At 46.2% G+C, this 23,294-nt stretch overlaps 1 pseudogene; it reads left to right on the top strand.

Moving 5' to 3' along the window:
• The first annotated feature begins 15,820 nt into the window (after positions 1 to 15,820).
• LOC133222917 (hyaluronidase-4-like) lies at positions 15,821 to 17,713 on the top strand (annotated as a pseudogene).
• Positions 17,714 to 23,294: the final 5,581 nt, after the last annotated feature.

Here is a 23,294-nt window from a genome sequence, read left to right as displayed (position 1 = left end):
AAAAGTATAAGCAATATACATAGATATCTGCATGTACAGGTGCACATAAATGAGTGCATTCATTTGTATGTTGCAATATACGCAAGTCTGACCCAGCAGCAGCAGAACAGTTAGGAGAGGTGTGAGGCTTTGTTTTCTGCCTGGAAGGAGCAAGCTCAGGGGCAGTTGTGTAATCTTATAGCTTGGCATGTATGGGCCCTTCTGCCATGTGGATTATGTCCCTTATGTAACCGTGCTTATACAGGAAGCTATCAGCATCTCACAAGCTAAAAATAAGCAGACTTTTATGATTTCAAAAGACAATATTTTAAACTTCACTCATGCAGCTGCTCCTATTTCACCAGTAAATGTGTCTTCTTCAGATATTTCTTTTTTGCGTAGGCTGGTATTTTAACATGCTGGCATCCTCTTTTCTCAGAAAGTCAGAGCTCCTTTCTCATTTTTATTTACAGCAAGAATTCTCCTTGCTTTTATTTCAGTGCTTTCCAATTTCTGAGAAGCAAAGCAGCCCAGAGTATTAGTCCTGCTTTTTCTCCTCCAACAGCCAAGCAGTCTGACATCTGTGGGCAGCTTTTGGAAAAACAACGTTTGTTTCCATGCTAGCAATAACCTTCTCAGTCAATTAGACAGCAGATTATTAACAACATTTTCTATATTGCTCCTTCAGGTCCTGTCTTTTCAGGGTAGAACAAAAAGCATCTATTTTTTTTTTCCCTTTACTGAACTTGCTCCTTTCCTTGGCTTTGCATCCACTCACCCTATGTGCTATGGAAACCCTCGGTCCTCAACTGCAGTACAGTCAGGGGGTCATGTACATAGAGGGCAGCTGGGTTTTCATAAGCCGATACTTGCGTTCACCTTGTGTTGTTACCTTGCCCACTGTGTATGGCTGCTCATGCCCCTCCCCATAGGGAGTGGAAGTGAGCTTCAATACAAGCATTTTAATGCCCAGGGAATCCATCTCTCCACCTCTGCACAGGGCTCCCAATGGGGATGTTAGGATAGGCTCATGCCTCCCCTATATTGGGCTCCCTTGGCTCTGCAGGTGTAAGGAGGACCGACGTGCCAGCAGGGACTGTTTGATACAGGGCTCCCCTACTTGGGGAGCACAGGCGGGTGGCGATGCCAATCATCCTCCTGCCCCTCCTCACCCTCTGAGGGCTACAGTGGGACCTGGGGATGGGGGAGCCCTGCCCCCCCCACCTTGAGGGTACAGGACAGAGGTAGGGCTAGCGTGTGCCACTCCACTGCTCTATCAAAACTGTCATGCAAACAGATCCAAATAAATCCTTGAGTACCTGCAGCGGTAAGTGATGCTGATCACATGGGGTTAGCACAAGCATGAACTAATGACCTTCAGAAACTTTGGACTGCTCATGGACAAGCACTCTTAAGTTTCAGCATCAAAATTTATTGTGTGGAACATTGGACAAATAACATTTTTTTTCTAAACCTAGAAGCCGGGAGGAACAAGACAAGCTCTCCCTGAGCCTCTGCTGGAATTCAGGTCCTGAAGCACCTTGATTTGAAGGAGTAGTGATGTGTAAGCACCATTGTTGCATTCATATCTCAGCAGCAATACCCAGCTCCAAGTATACTTGGATTAAAACCCAGTAGAAAAAAAGATCTGACTGCAATGAAGATGCTAATTTGTGTGGTAAAGCTACCTCTCTTTTGACAGAAAGCAGTTGATTTGTGATTTTCCAGAGTGCAATCTCCTATTTAAATTTTGTTGTGATTTCTCTGCTTTTAAAGGGGCATGACCTCATCTGTTGTAATGGTATATCTTCACTGATTTGCAGTAGCTGAAAAGCAGGCATGAAATATTCACGTTTGCTTTGTTCACCCCTGGATTTTCCCTTTTAGGCTGGCATTATTCCATTAGTTCTCAGCACCCACCAGTTGCTGCAAGGACAGCCAGCAGCGGTTCCTCAAAGTATTCCCTCCATGCTCCCAGAGAAGCAGCTGATCCTATGGCAGCTGGCTGGAGAAAGGCTGTGCTGGGGCATGGCCACTGAGCAAGGCTCATTAGGTTTGTTCAAAGTCTTCTTCCATACATGAGGCTTACCAATGTTTACATGACTCTCGGCTTAAAATAATTGCAATAATCCCTTAGACTGACAACACTGAATTGTTGTGCTTCCTCCAACAATAACATTTAGTTCTAATATAATACTCAGCTGGTGGGGCGGAAAAATCAAATGCTTCTTTTTGTTGTTGTGTTACAGCTATTCTGTAGGAGTGGGAAGAAAGGAATGTCACCCGAAGCTGTGGTGCTGGGTGCAGGCTCTAATCATTCTAGCGCACATGTGGGTGTTCCGCAGTCTGGGGCACGATCTTACCCTAGTACAAATACAAAGTAACTCTGCTGGACTCCCAGCAAAGTTAGTGGGAGGCAAGTCAGCTCCTTTCTATTGTGCAGGCTAACCTTTTATTTAATTTCTATGAGACAAATATGCTCAGAACATCAATTATCACTTGCATAGCTTTCAGTTAGGATTTACCAGACAACTGAACGAAGAAAGTGGACAGAGAGGAAGGCTACTTCTTAAAAGAATAAGTTCAATGCAATTTAAAATGCTATAAGGAATAAGAGCAAGTCAACACTAATCTACTGGTGTTTGTTGTTCTCTCAGGCTCAGAAAAAGGAAGAAAAGAGTGGTAATGACATGCCATGAATTCCATTTCTGGTCCAAAAAATACTCTCCACTGATGCTGCATGGAAGCACCATGTGCTCAGGAGCTCCCTGGAGAGGGAAAGCCGAAGCAGTTCTGATGACTTAAAATGGGCTCCAACCTTTTTCTAATGCAGCCTGAAGTGAGGTGGCTGGCTACACTACAGGGTGATTCTCTAAGCATATCTCCCAAATCTGGCTCTTTGCAGTGTTTTGAACTACAGGTAAACGAGCAATGTGGCAGGGAACATGGGCTTCCTGGGGGGCAGTTTAAGCCCACTCAAACACAGTCTTCATGTCTTGAGGCTCAAAAAATGTGAATCTTCTTGCTTTGCACATGGTGTAGTCTGTATTATTTTCTAATACGTTATCATATGAAGATAATGTGATAGCACTGCAGACCACCTAGGCTATTCTAGGACTCAGGCCATTATGCTTATTCTGTAGTATAAGCATTCAAAATACAGCTCCTAGTGCAAAGACTACTCTCATTGGAAAAGGCAGGGGAGATTGGGGGCGGGGGGTGATGTACTGAAAAACCTTTTAGCTTTTGTGGAAATTGTGGTACAGAGCACTGAGAACTTTGCCAGGTTGGACACAGGCCAAAGCAGCTTTGTGATTATTTCTATCTATGCCATAAAATGACCCAGTCACTGTCACCAAGAGCATTGGGGAAGTACAAGATAAACATAAACACTGATTTTATGGATGTTTCAGTGGGCAGTTAAATCAACTCACCATGCCATCTGCCTTTTCTCTAGCACTAAGCATTGGGTCTAACTCCTCAGACTGACAACTCTCAGGTGTGAATGTCTGCAGATGAGAGACATGTAGGCAGAAAGGGAGGACAGCGAGGCCACACTCGGAGGCGGCTGGGGCGGGAGGCGCCGCGCTCCCCGCGGCTGTGGCCGGGCGGGTGCGGGGGCCGGGGATCAACCGCTGCCCGGCGGCTCCTGTCCCCCCCTTCCGCGCTGCGTGCGAAGGACGCCGTGGCCTTGGGCTGGTCTTTAATCAGAAAAAAAACCCTTTTCTTAAACCGATCTCCACTGCTGCCTGGCTTTTCGGGACCAGCAGCACAGCTCCCGGAGGCTCCACCCCCGTCTTGGCAGCGCCCTTGTAGATCTCAGGACGTGCAGTCTGAACTGCCAGGGACGAGACCTGCAGTTCTTCTGCCAAAATCCCGAGGGCTGCACCAGAAGGAAAGCGAACAGAGCTGAAACCCACCGATCTGCAGAGACCCGCAGGGATCCCCTCCAGACCATGCCAGTCCCAGCATGGGAGGGCGCAGCCGTGACAAACTAATGACGTGGAAACTCTGCCCAGGAACGCAACAAGTGCCCCCGAGCTGTTCCCTGGAGCAGGACAGGGCACGGCAGCTGGCGGCCCAGGCTCTGTCCTGGGCACACACAGCACTACCCCTGCTCACCGTCGCAGGCCTCCTGCAGTATCTCCGCGGGCTGCCGGTCAGGTGCAGCGCTGCCAGCGCTGCGCAGATAGCTCTGTCAGACCAGCTGCTGCCCAGCACGCTCCCGGCAGCACGGCCGGTTTGGCTGCACCCCCCCGTCCCTCAGCAGGGTGACCCCAGGGAAGGGCAGAACCCGAAGGGAGGTGGCACTGAGCAAGGTGCCAGCGAGCCCAGCTGAGGGGGCAGGGTGGAAGAGGAAGGCATAGAGACCCTGGCTGCACAGGCCCTGCACGGGGCAGTCGGGGCTCTGGCAGCCACAGGGCTGCTCCTCGCTGCTAGCGCAGCGGCTTGGACTGAGGCCAGGCTGCCGAAAGAGGGACGGGATGGACCTCACGGCTGCCTCTCGCACGGTGACCTGAGCGTTCCGCAGTTACAGCAGCCTCTGAGGCACGTTATTTTTCAGCTCTTTTCCTGTCCTCCTCCAGCTGCAGAAGGCACGGGGCAGGCACAGACCCTCCCCAGTCGGCCGGACCAATCCCTCTTCCCAACACCCCACACTCACCTTCTGCCTCAGGCCATTTGCGTCTCCCAGCCAGGAGCCCTGTGGGGTTGAGGTTTAGAGACAGTCGGATGCAGAGCCGCGTCTGGAGATGCTGAGAGCCCTCAGTCCCACTCCCAGGGCCTAGATGGGTCTCCCACAACATCCTGAGGGCGGGAGGTGAGACGGGCCTGGACAAGAGCCCTCGGGGGCTCTGTGCCTGAGGGCAGGGAAGGAGGATGCAGCTCCAGGTTGCAGACTGGAGCAGGGCAGGCGAGACATCCCTGCACAGGCGATACCCCATGTCCAGCCTGGAGCTTGTGTTCACAAAACACCTGGCAGTTCTCTATGTCTCCCGTGCCTGCATGTGCCTGTTTACACTTCAGCAGCTTCACAGCAACAAGGAGGGCTTCCTGAGAATCCTGCAGAGGGGACAAGGACTTGGAAGAGTGTGGGGAATGCTGCACAAGAAGCTGTGCCAGCAGACCTCAATTGAGAGCACAAACATCCTGACCCTCATCAGCTGCAAACCAGAGGACTCAAGAGGAATCTAAGTTAAAACACCGAGATATTCTCCAAGAACTGTAGATTTTGAAACAAAGAAGTTACTGCAGACAAAGATACAATGTTGTACCCAGGACTTTCCAGGAGCGAATGAAAGTCTCCAATAGGACTGACGGGACAAAAGAATATATTCAAGGAAAATGGAAAGTAATAATGTAGCAGAAAATAGTAACGAAAAAATGTGCTTATACATCTGGGAACAAACAAGTTGTTCAAGCAAAGGTGCACAGACACTGTACCACATGACATCCTTGTCTCCAAACTGGAGAGACATCAATTTGATAGGTCCACTCTGTGGATAAAGAACTGGCTGGATGGCCGCACACAAAGAGTTGTGGTCAATGGCTTAGTGTCCGGCTGGAGACCAGTAACGAGTGGTGTCCCTCAGGGATCGGTGTTGGGACCGGTCTTGTTCAACATCTTTGTCGCTGACATGGACAGTGGGATTGAGTGCGCCCACAGCAAGTTTGCCAACGACACCAAGCTGTGTGGTTCGGTTGATACACTGGAGGGAAGGAATGCCATCCAGAGGGGCCTTGACATGCTTGTGAGGTGGGCTGATGCCAACCTCATGAAGTTTAACTGTGACAAGTGCAAGGTCCTACCCCTGGGTCGGAGCAATCCCAGGCACAGCTACAGGCTGGTCAGAGAAGAGATTCAGAGCAGCCCTGTGGAGAAGGACTTGGGGGTGCTGGTCGATGAGAAAAGGAACATGAGACTGCTTCAGTGTGTGCTTGCAGCCCAAAAAGCCAACCATATCCTGAGCTGCATCAAAAGGAGTGTGACCAGCAGGTCGAAGGAGGTGATCCTGCCCCTCTACTCTGCTTTCGTGAGACCTCACTTGGAGTATTGTGTGCAGTTCTGGTGTCCTCAACATAAAAAGAACATGGAACTGTTGGCACAAGTCCAGAGGAGGGCCATGAGAATGATCAGGGGACTGGAGCACCTCCCGTATGAAGAAAGGCTGAGAAAGTTGGGGCTGTTCAGCCTGGAGAAGGCTGCGTGGAAACCTCATAGCAGCCTTCCAGTATCTGAAGAGGGCCTATAGGGATGCTGCAGATGGACTCCACATTAGGGACTATAGTGACAGGACAAGGGGTAACGGGTTCAAACTTAAACAGGGGAAGTTTAGATTGGATATAGGGAGGAAATTCTTTCCTGTTAGGGTGGTGAGGCACTGGAATAGGTTGCCCAGGGAGATTGTGAATGCTCCATCCCTGGTGGTGTTCAAGGCCAGGTTGGACAAAGCCTTTGGTGAGATTGTGATAAACACATAAATGTACTAGCTTTTGCAAATCATAGATGTGGTTATGTGGATATAACTGTACGAGTTTACAATAACAGAAAAAGCTCACTAAAGACACAAGACTAGACAAGAAGTCAGAAAGGTTCAGATCTCTTGATCAAAACGGAGTCACATAGCAAAAGAATTTGTAAAGGTAAAAGAAAGAAGGGGGTGGCTTGATATAAGGAAATCTAGTGCCTGGAAAACATAGAGTTAAAGTACTTTTTAGCTTAACTTGGGTTGTAGAAAGAGAACAATGTTTATGTTGTAAACCTATGGAATGTAGTGGCCCCACTAAACATGAGTTAATTGTTTCACACTAGTCTTCTAAAGTAACTTTAGTTTTAAAAAGCAATGTGTTGTAAGTCTGTGGTGAGATAACAGGATTTAGTGGCCCCACTAAACATGAATGAGTTATTTCACACCATCCTTCTACTTACCAGTTAGCTTAGAGCCTCCCAAACATCTGCTAGCTTGGGATACTCCTTGTCTGCCCATCCTGCAAATAATTTTGCAAATAATTTTGCAGGAAGGTCACACTGTTTTAAATCTTTGCTAGTTATCAGAATAATTACAGATATAGCTGGTTGTGTGGTTATTGGGGCGTCCAACTGTGCCAAAGATGAAAAGTACACTGTGAGGAAGACTGATTACTTCATCTTGAAGACCCCTACTCACAAGAGGAATACTGTTTACTTCATCCTCAAGACCCCTGCCCACAATCACCGCAGAGTAGTGCACAGATGCCAAGAGGAGGGGACTTATGATAATAAATTCTTGGAGCTAGTTATAATATCCCCCGCCTATATGTGGGAATTATAAATATGTATGTAACTAACGTAATAGTGAAAGTATATAAACCTGTAAGAAATACTAATCATCCGTGCCTCTGGCTATGGTCATGTGCCCAGTGCTGTTGCTTTTGCTTTATTGACTTTGTCCCTCAATAAAACATTGTTACCTTATTTAGAGGCGTGAGTTGGTATTTCACAAGATGGTTTAGTGTGAGGTGTCCCTGCCCATGGCAGGGGGGTGGAACTAGATGATCTTAAGGTCCTTTCCTACTCTAACTATTCTATGATTCTATGACAATAATGTGATTGGTTGAAAAGGTGCATCATCAGTAATGTCATTGGCTGGGAAAAGCATATGATGTTGTGAAAAGTACTGAAAAGAACCTAACTGATAATTACTAACCACTAAGCAGGGGCCTATAAAAAGCCTGTAAGCTCACTCAATAAACGATTTCGATTGCACCACAACTGAAGTCCATGCCTCCATTGCCACAGGGGAGTTGGGGACAGGGCTTGGTGCCCAAAGCTCTGACCCCAGCACCTGCAGGGACAGCTGAGAAGCCTCTGAGGACTCTGATGTTGAGGGCTTGGTGGCCATGGGCTGCTGCTAATCCCTTCTGGACTGCAAAGGGTAGGTGTGGGAAATGTCCCTGCTAGCTTCTCCATCCTCCCCTGATGCCCAGGACACCCCTGCAGGCTCAGCATGCCCTTCCCTGCACCACTGCTCAGGTTTGGAATCTACCTGGGCCACACTCTCAGTCTCATCACTCATGTGCAACAGAAGTGGGACCAGGCTCCTCCGCACCTTCTTGTATGTTTGCCACTTGTGCTTCCAAACCACCGTGTGCATCAACTCTTTGAAGAGGCAGATGGAGAACTCTTGCACATGGCCAGATTCCTGGTAGGGAGGACAGGAGGACTTCAGCAACAGCTGCTTCCTGAGCAAGGGTCTCAGCATGCCTCAGGGGAGGGGGCTCAGGTCTCCAGAGGCATCAGCGCATCAGGGAGAAGCTGGGCTGGGCTGCAGAGGCCAGAAGCCATCCCCATGAGAGCGCAGGGACGTGAAGAGGGGCACAGCCCTGCCTAAGTGCTGCCACCATGCTGTGCTTGTGGGCAGTTGTCCTCGCAGAGGGCCCATCAGTGGGGCTCAGGCTCCCACAGCAGCCTTGTATCACCAAATAGTTGCTGGAGCTTCTTGGCCAGCTCTTCCTTCTTCATACGACCCATCCCATTTCTGAACACAGGCAGGGCCCACACCTTGTTGTCAATGTGGGCACTCTGCAGAGTCTCCATCATGTCCAGCAGCAGGACCAGCATTTTCCTTGCCTGTATGAAGCACAGAATTTCTTTTTTGTGAAGTGGTGAAAGACCATCCTAGCAAAAATGCTCTGGCCACTAAGCACCAGCCTCCCATCTGACTGCCTGGCCGGTGGCACAGGAATCCCTGCAGCAGCCTCCTGGCAGGCACCACCCATGGGTGCACTGATGGGGCCAGGGCCTGTGAGGGGATGCTGGGGGCATTTGAGGCCACAATTCCTGACTTCCAGTGCAGGTCAAGCCACTGTGTTACCCACTGCCCAGCCCCAGGCTGCCAACACAGCTTCACTTGACTGTGTCCTGCTCACCATGTCAGGTCTCTGGGACAGTGTGACAAGGCCTCTGAGCATCAGTGAGAGCAGCACCGCCCTTGTGTGCAGCAGGGTCCTCTGAACTCTGTACACTCCTGCAAACTTCTCTGCTGTCACATCACCGGAGGCCACCAGCTGAAACAAAGACAGCACTGAGAGGCCTGGAGATCCTGCAGGGCTCCTTGCCTTGTGCAGCTCCTGGGTCCCACTGGCAGCTCAGAGCAAGATCATCGGGGACAGAGAGGATGTCCTGGGGGGCAGTCACCGCACACCAGACGCTTGTCTGTGCTGGCTCCGTGTGTGCTCTGAGATAGGCAGCGTCTTGCTTGCACCCTTCTGAGGATCCATCCAAGAGAAAGAGATAGCACAAAGGAAGTGTCAATGCTTCCTGTGCCCAACCTTGCAGCCGGCTCAGCCTGTAAAGAGGCCACTGGGGTTTGTGCCCTTGCCCCAGCCCTTGTCTTGCCACAGGTCTCCAGTCTGCAGAGTGGGGCAAGAGGATGCAGGCAAGGGGCAAGCAGAGGACTGCCTGGGCAGACAGGGGCTGCCTGGGCTTTGTGCACCCACTCCCAAGCAGTGTAGCATGGCCCTCCATGGCTGGTGCAGGGGAACCTGGTGCTGGGCTGGCCCTAAGGGGTTGTGTCCCTGTGTCCTTGCACAAGCAGGGACTGTTCTGGTTACTCACAGCCAAGTGCTGGGTGCAGGCCTCCTCTGTGCTGGAGCTGAATCTTCTGTGCAACTGCAGGTTCTGGGCCTTGCTGCTCAGGTCCCTCAAGGCCACCTCCCAGGTGTGGGGCTGGGACAGCAGCGCATCCGACATGGCCAGAGCAGCACTGCAGGCCCAGAGCGCTCTGTCAGCAGGGGTGCCTTGCCCACCACACAGTGCATGGGCCAGACCTGCAGCAGCCAGGCTGTCCTAAAGCCTTGGCCCTTCCCAACCCTTTGCTTGGAGTGTCTGGGGCCCTGCCTGGGCAGGCAGAAAGGGGCTGAGATAGTGTTCTCCATGGGGCAGGGAGGAACCTCATAGTGGGGCTCAGGGCTGGCTTGGCCAGCTTTGGATACTGCAGGCCTGGCCAACCCAGACGGGTGTGGTGGGGTGCAGGGCCCTGCTCCCTGGGGGTGTCCTGCAGTTTTCTGTGTGTCTCCAGACCCCTATCCCCCCATGGGACAAGCCCATGAGGGCTGTTGGGGTGAGTCACATGATGGAGAGAGCTTCAGCAGGCTCGTAACCACTTCCCTGGGGCACTGCTCTGTCATCCGGAGGAGCGGCAAGGCCAGGCTGTGCCAGGCTGACGCTGCACTGATGTGCTTCATGTTCTCATAGATGCAGCTCACGTTTGGCACCTGGAGGGCACACGGGTGAGCATGGTGCTGCTACCAGACTGCAGCCATTTCCTCAGCTGCTTCTGAAATGGCCATCCTTCCCATCCTGCTCTGCTGGCCTCAAATGGCTTCAAGGTGCCTGCCTGAGGCACCTGGGAGAGGGAAGGTGGGATGCAGGGAGGAACAACACCTAGAAAGGCTCAAAGGGCAGGGCAGCCACAGTCTGCCTACCTCCATCAAGCAGGAGGTGGGTTCTGTCATGGCCACATCTAGGATGCTACTTGCAGGGGAAACCTGCAGAGCTTTTGAAATCATTTCCTATGCGGGTTAAGTCTGTGTAGTATGTATGTTTTCCTATGGCTGGAAAGACTTCTCAGTTGGTAACTCCAGGTAGGAAAGGGTGGAGGACTTGGTATAAATTTCTGGCTGTTTACATGAGGAAGGTGAAGGAAGGGGGTGCTGTCTCAGCATTTGCAGCAACAGTAGCTCTGATAGAACTATCAAGCCAGGACCAGCTCCATAACTTTCCAGATGAGGAATAATACATGTGGGCAAAGAAGTAACAAACTGACCTGTTAGGTATACTCAAGAGCAGGGTTTCACCTTTAACTCAGTGGTTAATGTGAATGAATGCACATCTTATTAGAATCATTCTGCTTTCAGGCTTTAACATCCTTGTCTTATTCCCCACTGATACTTTTGTTGGCTGACTTTAGAAGATAAAAACATTGCAATATGGCAATGTGTAATGCTGCTGTTCCAGCTATCACTGCACTCCATCTCTTATCAATGTTTTAAGTGCATTTTTATTTAGCTTCCAGGCGCCTTCAGCAGTCGCTTGTCTCTCAGCAATGTGCTGTGCCTGGGCAACCACTGCCTGGAAAGCACGTGGTTTCTTTAGGTGCACTGTAAAGATGTTGTTGGGTTGATCTTGATATATGTCTACCCTACAATATCACAGTGAGGTCACACTGCTCTGTGTTTCAGATGCGACTGTGTCATGGCAGGAGCCTGAGGTTTCATTTCCGCAGTTCTCTTATGTGGCATTTACAGGCTTGTGACTGGGCTGAGTTCAGCTCTGGGGCAGCTGAACACCGAACAGCTACTGACAGGCAGAGGGAAAGACAGATGAGGAGCAGTCTGGGCAGAGAGGAACGTGGATACCACCACTACGTGCGTGTAATAGAAACGGGTGAACAGCAACCACAGCACGCACCTGACCCCCACAACCAAAGGCCGCAATTGACGGCTGGGCGGAGGGCTGGGGCTGGAAGCTTCCTCTTGCGTGCACAGTGAGCAGCAGCCATGGTCGTGCTCGGGCAGGTGAGGGGGTGCGCGGTGAACCCGCTATCCGGCGTCTCCTGGCTGCTTCTTCCGCGCTACGTGTGCAGGACGTGACCTTGGGGTGGTGGTTAGAGGTCAGGCTGCGCAGGGTTCCCAGCACCTTCATCATCAGGGTCAGGAAAGTACTGTACTAAAGCGGTTTGAATCTTGGCTCTGACAAGCCATCAGTGCCCCTGGGTCAGTCAGATAATTGTGAGGTGAGGTCAGGTCCTGCTCCATTTTTATTGTTCATTATGCTGCATAATTAGTCCCCTGCATTTAATAACAGTTATTCTGCAGAATCTTATCGAGGCAAATCTGTAAAAGATGCCCTGGTCTGATAAGTCACCATCCATATGAGGGTAGGTAGAGGATGTATCACGCATCCTCCTTTATCATTCTCCTTGGGGCTGCTGCAGGCTCTGCAGCTCTCATCTCCTTTGTCACCAGCTTCCAAGCATATTGTTTCCAAATCCAGATCCATCACAGAGAGCAAGGTATGCTGCTGACAGCATGACTTCAACTGGACAAAACTTGTTCCAGCCCATCAGACTTCTCAGTGTATCAGCTTTGGTTTTGCTGACAAAAAGTCAACAAAAAGGTTAATTTGTAAGAATCCAGGGATTTTATTTGATCTCTGTGGGTGTGAAAAGTATTTTTTTATTATTTTTTTTTTCAAAAACCATGCATGTCTGATAAGGTATTTGGTGATCGGCTTGCCTGTTGAGACAGCTTGGTTTAAGCCCATAAAGGTGTCACTGCATCAATGTCACATTGTTGCTACAGTGTTAACTAACCAGAATGGAGAAAAGATCATTGTCTTTATTAATAATTTGTAATTTTTCTAGTCCCTTGGTATCAGTAGTGTCACGTCACTGCAGTAGGATTTTTGTTACAAAATAAATGCCAAAGCTTGAAGGCGCATCACATTCCTCAGCTCTAGATTAACTGGGGGAGAGGGTTACAGGGTTTATATTATCTGATGATTGCTTAGTCGTTTTCTTACCCTTCAGACAGTTTTTTTCTTTTCTTTTTTTTTAGCAGTATACTGTGACCTGATTCAAGTACTTCCCTTATGTCTGTTCAACTCGGAACTGCTTGGTTTAAGTCAGTTTTGCTTAGCCTTAGCTAAAGCTCTTTGATGTCTAATAAAGACAAATAGTTTCTGCTTTCTCTCTGTTGGAAGTTGCTGCCCACTGTGCATTTTCACTGTCAGCTGGACACCAACACGGGCTGTCTCTGTGTTGCCTTGGTTTTCAGAGAAAAATAAAATTAGCAGAAGGGATATAACTGGGCACCTACATTCTTTCATTTGTCAACTATGACAGATACATAGGAAACAAATACCTAGCAAAAAAAGGGGAAACAATTTGAAAGGTCTGGAGGGAAAGCAAAATACTGAGCAGAGCTTGGGCATAGGACATCATTTCTGCATGCTGCAGACAAGTGACTTCAGAGCCTGTTCCCAGCTGAGGCATGGGTGTGCTTACATGGTGACTAAATGAGTCATATGGAATAAAATCAGAAGTCAGCAAATCTCAATGATTTGCCCTCACACAGAATAACAATAGAGGAACGACAAATATGTTTCTGCGTTAAGTCGTTCATGGCAGGTTTTTCTCAGGGGGCAGGGCAGTCTGCCACTTCCCTGCAGTCTTCAGTAACCTATAGTGATATTATTGTTGTTATTATTACTATTATTATTATTATTAGCTTGCTGATACTGCATTTCCTGTGTGTGAGCTCAGAGAGTCTTGGGGCAGCAAATCAATATATCCAGCAATCAGTAAAACATCAGGCTAATTACACCAGAGCCCTGCCTGAGGAGGGATGTGCAGACCCATGGCGCAGGGCAGTGCTGACCCGCCCCACTTCCCACCAGCAGGCAGACCCCAGCAGGAGCAAGCTCTGGTGAGTTCCATGGGTTTTGGCACAGCCTGGCTGGGCAGCACTGGCCCTGCCTGCCCCAGGATCCAGTGCCATGAGGTGCACCAGGGCACAGGTGGGCCACTGGTACAGCACTCCCTGAAACCTGAGGTAAATCACCTGTGGGATATCCCCAGCCCAGCTAGTGACAGCTTCTTGAACCAGACTGTGACAGGCATGAGAGCAGAGGGGCTCTAACAGCAGGGGCATGCTTAAGAAGCTGCAATTTAAAATCACATGCTGCAGTATGAAAGAAAAAAATAATTGTAGGAATTTGCTGCCCTCTGGCAGGATTTTCTTACAGCTCTGGTTCTCTGTAAGCTGTGAGAGCAGTGCTCAGTGATGATGCTCCAGCTCAGCAAGGTCTCTGCGTTTCCCAGCTGATTGTCAGCAGAGTAGAACGAACAGCTGGGCACCACTGCTGCTGCCTCCCTGGAACCCTTCTGGAAAGCCATAAGTACATGCAGGGGCTGGTGTAAAATGGCAGAGCTGCTGGGCTGGCAGAAGCACCCTAGTCCTTCTCTCCATCCCTTTGGGGTGATGGGGAAGCAAGCCTGACTTTCTAAAGGTGGTCTTTTCATTGCTTGTCTCCTCACAAGAGAAAGTCCACCATCTTCCAGCTTTGTCTGTACAGCCTTCTAGCAAGAAAATTCATCTTGCTGACAAGCCCTAAATGGCTTTGCTGGTTTGAATTCTTGATATGAATTCTTTCATATACCATGCCAAGATACTCAGCAAATCAGGCTAATTTTCATTAATCCCATTAATGCTGATATGGCACTTGTGGATATATGGGTAGTGGTTTTGAAAACCTGGGTTTCCTCTTCACTAAACACAAAGTATTGTGAAACTCTTGGGGTGAGATTTCTCTGAGGAAATGTTTGAGTTCTACAGTACCTACACCATACTGCATAAGTCCCATGGACTGACTGCCTGCTCAGCAGGAGGAGCAGGCACATCTTAGACACTTCAGAGCACTCTGATGAGTCTCAAACTGTCAGATGTCTGTATCCTAAAAGCATCCATGTCTTATTAAATGTACTGAGGTTGGCTACCTTCCTTAAATGCTGATGTTTTTGCTGCAGGTACCTCAAATTAGGTCATGCTAGTCCTACCCTAAAATAGCAAAGAAATGGGGGAGTGGGGAGTCCATAGAAGTACCTTAGGAGTATAGAGACTCCTGATTGTTTTTCTGTTTTGAGAGAAAGGAAGGGTAACATAGATGCTCTATTCCCATTAGTATATGTAATAGTCTGGCTGCCCATATGACATGCATGAGCCTAACCTCCAGCAGCTCACTACCCCAGGAATGATAAATAGGTAGCCAAGGATTAAGGAGGAAGAACAACAAGGAGGACTCGCATACAAATCCATGATCATCCCTGGTGGCTGGTTGTACAGGTTGATTGTGTGGAATTTCCTCCGGGTTTGGAATGCAGGGCTGAGCCTGGAGTTGGAGGATGTGTAAGGCTCTCTCTTTTACCAGTAATGTAAGTATGTAGGTTTTGCTGTGTATCTGATTTCTTTTCTGCTTAATAAACACATAATGCCAGGGATCTTGTGACTAATGATTTGCTTGTAGCAGTGGCCACTAAGCGTTAGCGTCAAAGTGCAGTGCTATGCAGAGCTGTCAGAGCTGGTCTGGAAGGTGCTAGCTCTGTGTGATAGTGCAGACAGGCTAATAAATAGCTCATGGTTCTGCTTTATTGCTATTGGGGATTTGAACTTGTATCCCTTTATGGTACTGCACAGTGACAATGAAATATGTGTGCTTGTTTAGAGCTATTTGGAGTATCTCTGGCTGGCACTGTACTAGACAGGTCAGGGATGTTCATGAAGCTGTGAAGATGGTGATAAAAGCCAAGGTTTGATTTTATTGTTACCTTTGTTATTATTTTGAAAGCTTGAAGAATAAGGAAACTGTTTCTTCATCAGCCTGTTAACTGTAACAGCCATGGCCTCTAAGACACGCTGGGGCCCCACTGAAGTGATGGCAGTATCCTTGGTGATTTCAGTAAGACCTGGATTGATGAGACATACAGTTGTGGTTCTGCTGACTGCTGACTTCCATAGACTTACACTGATTTACTTCAGCTGGGAATCTTCCCCTTTCTTTGGGTTAGATTGTGCTCACTTGTGTTAGCAAGATAGATACCTTAGAAGTGGCTAATACAAATTCGTATAGCTGTATATGGAATAGGTAATAATGCCTCTTCTGTTATGTTCTACAGACAAACTGGGAGATCCACCTAATGTTGTCTCTTAAGTCATGTAAGTATTTCCTGAAAATGGGACACGGTTTTGCATCGTTCACCCTTCAGTATGACTGCACACTTCACTCATCTGGACTTCCCTTGCTATGAAAACAGCCCAGCCACCAGTGTGAGAGAGCAAACCTTTCTTAGACACTTGGAATGGCCAAAAGACCTGGGCTCTCTGAGGTGCAATGTCATACTGAACCTGAAAATGTTCCGTATGATTGGAAGCCTATTAGCTAAAGCAAGAGGGCAGACACATCACAGGAAGTTCCTGTTAATGGTGGCCTACCCTAGAACTTCAGTTTGCAAACTCATCTGGAAAAAAATGGCCATGATTTTAACTACTACATCCCAGACAAGGACTTCAATGGATAAGTTATTACAGAGTGAGAACACTGGAGACCTCAGTGGGCCCGCAACTGGGATGAAAAAAGAGTACGTAGAAGAAAATCCAGGAAACTCATAACCAAAATGGAAAGGAATATTTCAGCAAATGATATTGAACATTTAGCCAGAGTTTCCTATGAAGAAAGTGCAAAGCTTTTATGAGGGAAACAATTACATAAGGAATGAATGCAAAGCAAAGGGCCTTTGGGGGATACTATTTATGCCCTGACTGTCATAATTACAATTTCCATGATCAGAACTACATGAGTTCCTGTCCAGAGAGTGAAGTTACGAGGAGCAATGAACTTTCCTGGCTCTGGGATAGCAGTGCAGCCCTGTATCCTTCCATTGACATCAAGAAACCCCTTGGAAACAGTCGAAATATTTTACACTTTTCTCAGTTTAGGCTGAATGAATCCATAAAAATTTCCTTTGTGACATCCCAAGATTATGCTTTGCTTGTATTGTGTACACTTGACCAGTTATAGACATGAACCTTTATTATTTCTCTCTATGGTAAGCTTTTGCTGGAACAATGTGGGCTGCATTTTTGCTTTACCCATTCTTACAGATGGTGCATCAGGATGGAAAACCTCCTACTTGAGCCAGCTCTGCTGGTTCATGTTAATTGTCCACATGCTTTAAAGAGCTCAATGTTCTGAAGAAAAAATACAGCCTCAAAAACTGGTGGTTTTTTTTTCTTGTTTTGCTTTGCTTCATCCCTATGCTATACTCAGTCATGCATTTGAATGGATTAAAAGAATTTCAGCATTTTGATGTAGCATGTAGAAGACAGTTAATACATTAATTCTCCCTGATGTACTTTTTCTGCTCAGGTATGCATTCACTAACTAATCCTCAGATAGCTGCCCCTTTTATAGAAAGGAAAATGAGGCACAGATGTTAGCAGCTTGCTCAGTGTTACATCAGAATGAGAAATTGAAACCAGCAGTCTTTCTGCATGCCTCCATCTTAAACACATTTAATTTAGTCCCATACCTACCTGAAGCAGGCAAATGGTGCATCAGAACCACGGAGCTCTGCTCACATCAGCTGAACGCACAGGTATTTTCAAGAAGTACCTTACCTTAGTCCTTCTTCATGTCATTTTGGACATCCTCCCAGAAACTGGGTGAAGACAGTAGGTTTCCTGTGAAAAAACAGCGTAACCTATCTGTCACAGCCCTGGCTTCATCCTCCACGGCAGACTGCACTACCAGCAAGTCTCAATTTCTGTGTTTCAGAGTTTATCAAGTGAGCTGTAGTGCCATTTTAAAGGCTATGTTAAGTCTTTCAGACCACATACAGAGTCTGAAGCTGGCACCTTGTCTGGGAAAGAGCATTAGCTCTCTCCTATTAGGTCCCACTACCTGTTAGCACTGCCATCACCCGCTACACTGCCCACTAAGGGACTGCACTTCTCTCTGTCTTGAAGGCAAATGCTTATTTTTAGGTATTAAAGGAAGTGCAGACACCTGTTGTTACCCACGTCACCCTTCCTTAGCTCTGTAAGAAGAGGATATATGGACATCAATAACTGCTTCAGGCTGGTGTGCATCCCCATTGACATTTTATTCCCAGTTTCCATATCTTTTCCCCTTCAGGCAACTAATCCTGTAAAGTTTTTCTGCTTTGAGTCTTGATGTGTGGTGGCCTTTTGTCATGGTTTCAGCTGGGATAGTTAATTATCTTCCTAGTAGCTGGTGCGGTGCTGTGTTTTGGCTTTAGTATGAGAATAATGCTGATAATACACCAATGTTTTAGTTGTTGCTAAGCAGTATGTACCCTGATCAAAGACTTTGCAGTCTCTCATGCTCTACCAGTGAGGAGGGATACAAGAAACCAGGAGGACACAGAGACAGGACACCTGACCCAAACCAGCCAAAGGGGTATTCCATGCCACAGCACGTCATGCCCAGTATATAAACTAGGGGGAGTTACCTGGAAAGCCCAGATCACTGCTCAGGTCAGGCTGGGTATCAGTCAGTAGGTGGTGAGCAGTTGTATTGTGCATCACTTGGGGGTTTTCCCTTTAAGTTTTAGACCTCTCTCTTCTCACTGTTTATATTGCTGTTGTTATTATTATTATTATTAAATTGTTCTTATCTCAACCCATCGCTTTAACCTTTTTCCAGTTCTCCTCCCCATCTCACTGGGGTTGGGAAGAGGGGACAGAGCCGTAGGCTGAGTTGCCACATGGGGTTAAACCTTGACATCTTCAATCTCTCTTAAATCAATGATGATATCGAGGGAGTCACTTGCATATCAATGGTCTTTCATCTCCAGTGCTTGGGCATAGTAATTTACTTGTTGCTGATCCTTAATCACTGTTTTAGTTAAGGATAAACATCCAAGAACCAAATACCCTCTCCTTACATCTTGCAATATGATGAAAAGGTACAGTGAAAGACATGTCTCTGAAACAAACCTAGGAAGAGCACAAAAGTTAAAACTGAATTTCTTAAGATTCACCAGGTGTTGCATTTTCCCTTTCATGTAAGGCTGTACAATGCTAACACTCTCTTGCCTATAGTGTGTGCCTATTTACAGTCACTTTTTCTAAGGTTTTTGTAAGAATCTCCCAGGGAAAGCAGTGAGAAAAAATGCATGCCTTTGGTATCACAGCTTTCAAACAGAGAGGAACTGGAAAACAGCTGATTGACATAGCAAAATGGCTCTTTTCCTTCCCCTTATCAGCAAAAACAGAACTGAGGGAATGCTGAGGGGAATTCTCATGTTAAAATTCCTCTTTAATGAAAAGATTTTAGTTGCTTCTGGTAACTGATATGAAATAATTTTAATTAAACTTTGCACCAAAGTAAATGAAAACAGTTGGGTTTTTTTCCCCAGTGTTTGTTCACTTGCTTATTACCAACAGCTAAAGCTGTACCTAAGTTTGCAACTTTTGTTTAATAATCTCTGTACTCTAGACAACAAAACTTTAACCACAATAAAATATAGTTCACAGGGACAAGAGTGAAAAGAAAATGTAGTCCTAGGGACAGCCACATAGCAAACTGTTGGATTAGTTTAGAAAGACTGAAATGCTGAATTAGCTTGACAGTGATGCCTTTACTCTTTTCACTGTACCCAGATTTTCTTAACACTATTGGGCAGAATACCCTGGGAACTGAAGGCTTTGTTACTTGATGAGTTATGTATTTAATTTCTTCAGAGTAAGCCTGTGCCTGGTTTAAATGCAGTGTGTGAGATCCTCATTTTATCCTACGAATAGACACTGATGGACTGCACCAGTTATGAATACTTGGTACCAGCAGAGCTGACTACTTAACCAGTCCTTGCTGTCCTGCAGTCAGGATGACCATGGAGCATGGTCAGTTCTTCCTGGCTCAACAAGGTCTTGTGACGCTCACAGGCAATCAGTGGCAGGGTAGGAAACCAATGGCTAATAACAGGGATTTTGGAAGACAGACCCTCAATAGTTATCATCCTGGTCAGATTCCTTTCCAGCTGAATAAAACACTAGGAAATCATCTAGAGCCTGATTAGCATATCAGCAGACCAGATTAGGTGAACCAGTGGTGCCCAATCATTCGTCAGGTTATGGGAGCTCTACGTTCGTGCCTCTGTGTGGGTATCTAAAATAAAGCAGGATGCTGAGATCAGGTGGACAGGCTTTGTATTACATGGTATCAGACCTAGACATATTAAAATCAGTTGACTGATTTCTGAGGCTCCGTCATGTCCTGGAGATTTCAGACACCCAATTGAGGTGCAAACAGCTTTAGCAACTTGTGGTCCCCAGAAAACACCACAGTCTGTGGACCTACAAAGAAGCCATGTAGTATGCTATAAACACAGGTAATGACGGCATGTGCAAGACTGTGTCGGTCCAGAGCTGATGCAGACGCTTCAGGGACTTGCATTTGTGACCTGACTGAGTCTTTTCTCATGGCAAAGTTTGATGTCTGTATCTAGAAAAGGAATAAACAAGTAGCCATAAGACAAATAAGGACTGTTTAAGACCTGTGCTGGGCTCCCTGCTTTTTTTCTGTGTGACCCCCGCAAAGATTTGAAACATACCATCCAGCTTCCACTGTCCTCCATTATTCCTTTTGTGCCAGAACCTTAAAGATCTCATCAGGCTTAGACATTTGTGATTTCACACCTTTTAGCAGACAGCTCTTTAACTGCTAGGAAACTAGAAAATCATCTAGAGCCTAATTAGCACATCAGCAGACCAGATTAGGTGAGCCAGTGATGCCCAGCAATTTGACAGGTTCTGGGAGCTCTGTTTGTGCCTCTGTGTGGGCAACTAAAATGAAGCAGGGTATTGAGATTGTGTGGACAGGCTTTGTATTACATGATATCAGACCTAGCCATATTAAAGAGCAGCCATCTCTTTAACTGACTGCTAAGAGGTGCATTCTTCAAATATATTGGACTCTTCATTAGGGACTGTAGTGGTAGGACAAGGGGTAATGGGTTCAAACTTAAACAGGGGAAGTTTAGATTGGATATAAGGAGGAAATTCTTTCCTGTTAGGGTGGTGAGGCACTGGAATAGGTTGCCCAAGGAGGTTGTGAATGCTTCATCCCTGGCAGTGTTCAAGGCCAGGTTGGACGAGGCCTTGGGTAATATGGTTTAGAGTGAGGTGTCCCTGCCCATGGCAGGGGGGTTGGAACTCGATGAACTTAAGGTCCTTTCCAACCCTAACTATTCTATGATTCTATATGCTATTCATATAATGTATTCAAAATATGCTTCACTCTTCAAATATATGCTATTTACTCTTCAAATACATCCTATTATCCCCATATCTAGCCTCAGTAAGTTATTGCCATAACAATCATTTTATATAAATGATTGTAAGGTGAAAAAAACATCACGTTAATAGAGTTCTGGAAGGGAAGTGAGAAAAACTTTCATTATTTTTTTGACAAAACTCCATTGTAGAAAGAAATATTTTAAATTACATTTAAGGTGGGGAGACTGTGACTACACCACAGCCAATCAATAAGAAATAAATTGAATTTAGAATGATCCTTCTTTAACAGAAAAAATATAAATTTAATTCATGCTATTTCTCTCAAAAATTAGATGTAGGAGACCCACTGAAAATTTTCTAATGCACATTTTTATGGGGAAGGAAACGAGAGATATTTTGGTTGAATTTTGTTTTGGTGGAATGGTTTTCTCAGGAGGATGCAGTTTGTTAAAGGCAAAGTGTGGATTGTGGTGGATTTTCAAGGGAAAGGTGTAAAAATGATTCATTTGACATCCTGCTTGTAATGTAGGACTGAAGTACAAGCTAATATCAAACAAAATATCTCTTAATTTCTTCTGAGCGGCATTGGATTAGATGTTAAGTTTTGAGTCGTCTTGCTGGCTTTGTTACGGTCACATCTTAATGCTCGTAGTAACTAAAAAATGGAAAAGACAACCAATAAAACATAAGATCAAATTTCAGACTCTTCCATGACTATGTTAAATTAGGAACTGTCTGTAATACATTAATGTATCTTGTATAAATGTTTCTTATATATAAATATAATGTATCCTTTATAAATGATATTCCTTCGTACTCAAACATGAATCTAGGTACTCAGGCCCTAATTTTTCCCACCCAGTATATCCATTGAAGTGGGACAACTAAATCAGAAGCTAATGTGTTAGTGGGCTTCTAATGGAGTAGCTCCTGAGAGCAGCTTCTGAGGACCGGTTCAAGTGCAGTAGGGGTTAGCTGGTTTTGAGATAAACAGCAGATTCTGTTTTGGGATTTGGGCAGATTCTGTTGGAGATGGCAGTTCCTATATCCCACCTCAGTATCAACCCATGCACATAAGCCTTGGTTTGAATCTGGGTCACATTTCCTCTTTAGGCAGAGGTGCAATGCCTTTTTATCAAAGCACAAACCAGCTCTGTCATATTGCTTCCTTTCACTGAGAGATACAAGGCTGTGGGGTTTTTTTGCAGTGGCTCAGGCTTTTTTTTTTGGAGTGTTTTCCTGCTATTCTGCATTCAGAGAAAGCTCAAAATCCAGGTTACACTGAGAATTGTAATTTTTAGAGTATTACAGCCCAGGTAAGCAAACAGCAAAGCACAGGCCAGTGCAATGAAACTGAGCTTTCAAATGTTTCAGAAGTATCTATCAAGTTTAAATCTCTCTCAACAGTATTGGCAGGCCAGATGATTTTGTAAGGTTCACGGAGCCAAGATCTGCAGTTTGGCAGAGATGACTTGCGGGGTGATAGAATGAGGAGATACTTCCCAAGCCACAGCATGTTATCCTCCCACAGCAGGGTACCCTGCATGCAGAGTCTGTTCTCATGGGGAAAGCTGAACCAGGTGCTCTTTGTGACTCCTATGCTAGCATCCCTTTCATTTTGAGGCTGGACACTCAGGCTATGTGAAATCTGGTATGAATTTGTGTCAGCTGCTCCTCTAAGATCAAACAGCCTCTCTTCTGTTCTCCTGTGAGCAGCATTTCTGATTTCCAGTTTTATAACTTTTTGGATTTCTATTCTCTTCATTTTTCCTGTTGGCTACATTTCCTGATCCTCAACTGGTGTGCTGGCATTTGCAGATTTCTTTCCTGGGATCTAACTATGATAGAGGATCCTATAAAGAATCAGGCTGCTTAAGCTTCAGACTATTGGTTCCTCTCAGTATCCATATCCTTAAGATTTAGGCATGCCAAAACTGAGCATTATGGTGACCAAATTAATTTATTGATTTCTGTAAGAGTTAGAAACCAAAACAGGCCTGAAAATCTGCACCTGGGCTCTCAGCAGCTGCATGGTTAAAACCATCTGACATGATCTGTAGAACATAATACAGCACTTCATAACAAAACTGATAGTGCAAATAAATATTCTAGCTGTAGGTGGTTTCCCTGCAGAAGATTAAAGTTCAATTTATGTTGTTATACCTGCTAAATGGTGGTGATAAAATTAACTAATCTCTGTACGTCCATGAGAATGGATGTTTTTAAGCATATTAAACATACTTTCTCTTATTATAGTGCAAGTGGTGATTCTTCATGTTTTGTGCGTCTAAATATTTTATAGTAATGTCGTGAAAATAATAATATATGAAACTAAAAATCGGAGGACATGATAAACATAAAAATATTTTACTCATTGCTTTTGATGGTCCTACCAAAGCCATATGAAGTCAATGGTAAGCTTCCCTTGGTTTCAATAGACTTTGAGTCAAGCTGGGGTG

This window comes from Neopsephotus bourkii, unplaced genomic scaffold (genome assembly GCF_033783945.1).
Source record: "Neopsephotus bourkii isolate Nb327-2 ecotype Australia unplaced genomic scaffold, CSIRO-AGI_Nbou_v1 NB_1624, whole genome shotgun sequence".
NCBI classification, from domain to species: Eukaryota; Metazoa; Chordata; class Aves; order Psittaciformes; family Psittacidae; genus Neopsephotus; species Neopsephotus bourkii.
The sequence above is the reverse complement of the archived record's forward strand: the minus strand, read 5'-3'. Positions and strand labels throughout refer to the sequence as shown.